The sequence below is a fragment of the Pygocentrus nattereri genome, chromosome 16 (genome assembly GCF_015220715.1).
Source record: "Pygocentrus nattereri isolate fPygNat1 chromosome 16, fPygNat1.pri, whole genome shotgun sequence".
In the NCBI taxonomy this organism is placed as follows: Eukaryota; Metazoa; Chordata; class Actinopteri; order Characiformes; family Serrasalmidae; genus Pygocentrus; species Pygocentrus nattereri.
The window spans coordinates 20,477,524-20,483,523 of record NC_051226.1 but is presented as its reverse complement, the minus strand read 5'-3'; the positions used below and the strand labels follow the sequence as shown (position 1 = coordinate 20,483,523).

The 6,000-nt window shown below is 37.3% G+C and overlaps 1 protein-coding gene across 1 annotated transcript in view; it reads left to right on the top strand.

The window, feature by feature from the left end:
• pcxa (pyruvate carboxylase a) overlaps positions 1–2,227 on the top strand; it is a 188,453-nt gene extending 186,226 nt beyond the window's left edge. Inside the window, exon 20 of the mRNA XM_037546276.1 lies at positions 1–2,227. This exon is cut by the window's left edge and continues 311 nt beyond it. The gene's annotated coding sequence lies outside the window, so the exon portion shown is untranslated.
• Positions 2,228–6,000: the final 3,773 nt, after the last annotated feature.

Here is a 6,000-nt window from a genome sequence, read left to right as displayed (position 1 = left end):
CACAGAGACACACACACAAACACACACACATACATACACACACACGCGCTCGCACATAAATACGCTCACAGTTAGTAGACCTATTTTTGGAGAAACATCTCAAATGAACTGAACGTAGTTACTGCCTAATGTATCTGGAAATTAGTGTTTTTGCATCGGGTGTGTGAGGGTTCATTTTGTGTCATCTGCGCTAGTTTGATATAATCATCTGTCATTTAGAACAAATGATAATCACCAGTGCTAATCATCCGTGCGCTGGAAAGTAGTGTTATATTAACATTAAGTGAGTGTTCTATTAATGTTTGTCAATCGTCTAAATAGAAATATGAATGTAGTGGTGAAGAGACTTATATGGGAGGAAAAAAGCAATAACTGAACCAGGTGTAATTACAAATCAGCCTAGTTTTGCACAAAAAAAAGAAATTGGTGTGTCACATTTATCCTTGTTGATCACCCTAAAAATTTAAAAGCACTACTTTGGAGATTTTACCTGAAGTGTTGAATTAACCAAACTGAAGTAATCTTGCGCTCAGCTTTTTTGCTTTTTAAATCTGTGCTGTCACTCCCTTTCACAGCAGATCTTTTTAAGCATTTTCTGCAGATGAAAAGTTCACAGTGCTCAAGGTCTTATCGCAGGTGATGTTAACTTCAAACATTGACCAAAAATTCATTGTTAAATCACAATGCCACTCTCAACTGGGTGAATATAACCAATGGTCTTGTTAGCACTTAGAACCTGATAAACTTTCTGTCTCCCACCATGCATTAGGCCGAACTGAAGCACAGGCTCGCTAGTCACTGGGGCGGTCTTGGCCAAGCTCCATTGATCACAATGATGATTGATGATTAGATGTGTTCAAGAGTGCCTGCAGAACCCGGGGAGCCTCAAAGCTCATCCAATCAGAGCACATCGTTAGAGGGGAAACCTCCTTCTCATGTCACTGTTCCAATTTGCCCTTTAACATGAATTTATCACAGCACTCTCGTTACATTCCAGCTCAGTAGAAGGCCTTGGATTGTGGCCCGAGGAGCCTTGTTCCCTGGCTTTCTTTTTCTATTGTGTTTTTTTTTTTTTTTTTTTTTTTTTTTGCGCAATATCCAGCTGACACTGGAGCATTCTCGTTTGAACTGTTATCTTTTGTAGCTGTGAATCAAACGTGTGTGTGTGTGATCTGTAAGAGCAAGCAGGCTGTTGAAAGCACTCAACACTACGCTTCAGTGGCGCCGTATCGGTAATCCATTAGGCAACATCCAGACTGCTTTGCTAATTTGAGCACCGAACAGTTTTGATAGATGCTTCTCTCTTCTAACCTCTTATCATTAAACATATCAAAACAAGGAAGCCAGGTAGGTCAGGTGTAAGCACGTTAATTTTAGCCCGAAGAGACAAAGCACAAACTGGAAAGTAATGCCACAGTAGAACTGTTGAAGTCTCTGTAATTGTGCTCTAGTGGATGATTTAACTGACTTATATAAATGTTGCTGTAGCACACAGCAGTCATGCTTTACTGTCTTGTGCAGCAGTGCCCTAGTTACACAGTCGTTGTTGACCACTGTATCAAACCTTGTTTACATTTGGAGTTGGTACTTCCACATATTTCATGGTGTCACACATGAGGGCTTTTCAGGAAAAGGAGGACAAGTTACCTTTTTATTTGTTTCAGTTCTTGTGGGACATGAAGGGAGTCTCAAAAGCTCTTGTGACAGTAACACTCACCTCCACTGGGTCTTCTTGGCGTTATTCATTGTTATTTTGTCCAAGCTGCCGAGCTGCCCAAGTCCAGGTTTGGTAAATGTAGGCAGTAGAAATATCAGTGTCTTAAATTGTTTCCCTGGTGATACATGAACTGCTCTTGGCATTGTAAGTACCTGCTGTTTACGTATTGAACAATAAGGCTTTTTTTTTTCTTTTTTTAAATCCTGTTTCCAAATTCATGAACTCATTCGAGCTGAAACGTAGAGCGCTAGAATTTAGAAACGTATGCATTTGTAATTGAGATCATGCTGGAGGGGAGTGGAACTAATCTTACAGGCTTGCTGGAAATAATGTTTATCTTATCTTTCCAATGCATTCTGTATTTTCTGTGAAGTTATTCTCTTTTCATAGCTTTTGATAACGAGAATTGTAAGAGTCAGAAGATATGCAGATACTAATTCACCATAACCTCATGGTCTTATCATTGGAAACAGAAAATGGAGGCAAAATAAAAGAAGGATAACAAACTAACTGCTTGGGTCTCGTCATTTGAAATGTTGGGAGTGAGATCCTTTTTAAATGAATCAGATCCTTTTTAAATAAAAGACATTGTTTCTTTCATACCCTGCCCCCCCCAAAGCTGATTAGATAAGATCATCTGAATTGACATGGAAGGGATTAATATAAAAAAGAAACAATGTTTAAAAATAAGCACATGAATGATGCTGCTATTTATGAGTCAGGAGTTGCACAGCACACTGCGTGGGTTTCATCAAAGATTGGAGTGATCAGCAGAGATGAAGCCTAGAACATCACTCTAAAAACACACAGCTTATTGATTTACTGTCAGCCTGCTAGTGCCCTTAGCTTTGGCCAGCTGTAAACATGAGAGCCTGTGTGTGTGTGTGTGTGTGTGTGTGTGTGTGTGTGAGTGTGAGAGAGTGAGTGAGAGAGAGAATGTGTAGTCCACAGCATTAATCACCAAGCAAGGAACAATAACAGGAAATAAAAATGGCCAGACAGGCTGTGTGTTTGGGATAAAGGCCTTCTGTGTACTTGGATTCATAAAGCCTCTCTTTTCTAAGGCATTATTAGAGTGGTGGATATTACAGGTGGAGAAAATACTGATGTTTTATCATTGTTGTGATAAATCAGTAAGTTTTTAATTATGTAAAGCCAATTTTGTTGCAGATACATGTAGAGGCATATGCAAAAGTTTGTGTCCCTGTTGAAATGTTTTGTGTTGCCAAGTGAGAATTAAAGTCCTTAACAGAAAACAGACATTTTTAATTACTGTATCAGCTGAATTTAGAATTTATATTTTATCCCAGTATGTTTTTCCAATATGTTAAACTAAAAAAAAATAGAATTCACTGTCTAAAAATAAAGAAAAATGCCATTTAAGTGTGTTCTCTGTAGAGGATGTGTTAACTTCTTTTCACTTGCAATGTCAACAAAATGTAATTGGACCTGGAAGTGTTCAGATTTCTACATACTACTGTAAAACACTTTTAATGCAATGCTACAGGTTTCACAATTCAAATCAAGAAATTTCTTTTGAGGAACAGCATTGTAGCTGTATAGCATCTCAAATGAACTTGAATCTTAAATTAATAGCCAGATCTGTGGTTGTTATAGTATAGTGGGTAACAGTGTAGTGGGTAGTACATCTACCTTCTACACTGAAAACTGGGGTTCAATCCTCCAGCTGGTTGAACGCTCAACACTATACGAGTAGGAGTCCTTGGACAAGACTCCTAACACTACCTTCACCTACTTTTGTAAAACAATCAAATTAAGTCACTCTGGATAAGAGAGCCTGCCAAATTCCATAAATGTAAATAGATTTCTGAATATTCATGATTTTCAGACAAGAAATTACTATAAAGATATCAATAGTTACTTATTTACATTTTTTCATGTCATAACTTTTTCCCCCCAAACTACTTTAAGTAGCATATAAACCATTTATTTTTTTGATATGTAGTCTATAACACATCAATCTACTTTGTACAAGTTATTATTCAATATCAATCAAGGGTTTCCATCCAAAATGCATTTAAATGCCACTCTCATTTTTTCTTTTTTTATATGCATTATTGGAAGTGACCATTACTCATGCATGAAATATGAATTCTATATTATGATTAAAGATATCTTTTTAAAGCAATGTGCATTATTTGTCAGCTGTTATTCTTTTCAAACATCTTGTTACAGACAGATATACTGCAATTTGATTATGAGAAGTGATTTTAAACTTTTGGACTTGTACCTCTAATACCCAAAATGCTAAATTTATAGAACTCTGAGGTAAGCAAAGCAACATCTAGATAATTAGAGGCTCTTTGGGAACAAGTTCAGTGTGGACTGATGAAGTAAAACTGAACTCTTTGATCACAATCACCAGTTATATTTGTAGGATAGAAAGGACCAGCATTGGATAAAAAGAATAACTGTAAATCATGGGGGTGGGTCTGTTATGTTTTGGGGTTGAGTGGCAGCCAGTGACATATGAAATACTGCTCCAGTATATAAAAGAAAGGATTCCTCTAAATATCAGCACACTATGGAAAGAAATGAAGGAACAGTAACCAACAGTAACCAAAGCCGAGAAGAGGTGCACTTCTACAACAGGATAATGATCTAAAACACGCTTCAAAAATTCACCATTCCAAAACCTAAAATGGCCCTCACAGTCCTGAATTGAACATCATTGAAAATCTGTGGGTTGTGCATGCACGACTGTTTACGACTTTCACAGTACTTGGAGCATTCTTGAAGAAACTAAGTGACAACAATTCCTTAAACAAGAATACAAAGCCTTGCAGCTGGCTACAAAAGGTGTTTGCAAGCTGTGATATCTGTCTCTTACTAAATACTGGCTTAGTAGGTGTGCAAACTTTAGCACATACCACAGTTATTATTGTATTTAAAAGTGATACAATATTTATAATCAAATATAAAATAATTATGCATTGATATTTGTAGAAAAATGATCATTTTAATGCTGGTCATGTTTACTGAAATTATATATTGAAGATGTCATGGATGATGATGATGATGATGCATGTTTGCACTCTCAGTGGATGCAGGTCTGGGCTGGGTATGGAACTAATGGACGAGCCTTTGTATGTGTGGGTTCCCTGAGCTGTGCTGTGGGGTTCTGGTCGTAGCGTGTATGTCTGCTGCAAGCTGGAGGAACTCTGCAACTGATGCGTGTTTGATATTAGAGGAGGGAGTGAAATGTAGGAAGAATGAGTCAGTGAAAAAAAAGCAGTCTTTCATTCGTACATCATCTGAAGCAGATGTAGAAAGTGCGTGAGTCATGTGAGCCGTTTGAATGGTGAAATGTGACGCTCGGAGTGGGAAGCAGTTATATCTATATTTGATTAAGTCGCACTACTACAGCACTTAAGGATTAGAGTCAGTTCCTCTCTCACTGCTGCCACTCACTTTGTCACTCTTTATCAGCGGATGTTCAAATCAATGTCTCTCACCCGAGCTTGCCATAGCAGCCTTTTATCTTCTAACCCCCTCTGTCCTTCTTCATCCTTCTTTTCTCTCCTCTTCTCCCTGCTTTAAACTTTAAAGCAGCTTTATTGGCATGACTGTTAGACAGGAATTCTTTGGCCCCACTGTAACCTATCACACATCACTCCATTAATCTTATATATCATGACTGTCTAATCCAAACCTCCATGCACCATTTGAAAACGAATGAATGGATTACTTGGGATAAAATCTTCCTTCTGCTGTTAAGATTTAATATGGTTTTAAAAAGTTACACATGTTTTTATGACAGCAAAGGTATAAAGGCCCACTTTTTTTTATTTTACTTATTTCCCAGCTGTTGTTGGTCACAACTATGCCATGCATAAGCAGTTTTCTTCTTCTCATGGCCTGTTTGGTTCCCAGCTCATGCTTCCAATGTGATACAAGTGCACGTTATATACAATTATGAACAATTACACATTTCCAATAGAGGTTTCCAAATCCCCAAAATGTACATAGTGTAGCTTCCATATATATTTATATGTTTACTAAATAAATATTCATCAAAATAATTACAGAAAAGGGACTTAGTCAAACTTCTGTTGCCCTGTAAAGCCTGAAAGTCATTTTAAGTCAGAGGCCTCAAGTTGGATTTCGTTTTTCTTTTTTCCAGATGGTGTCATATGTCTTTACATAATAACGTCACATGCATAGACTCAAAAGTAAGTTCCGCCTTGACGTTTAGTTCTCAAATTTAAAATCAACATTATACGGATATAGACATGATTAGAATAGTACACAATTCACTTAGA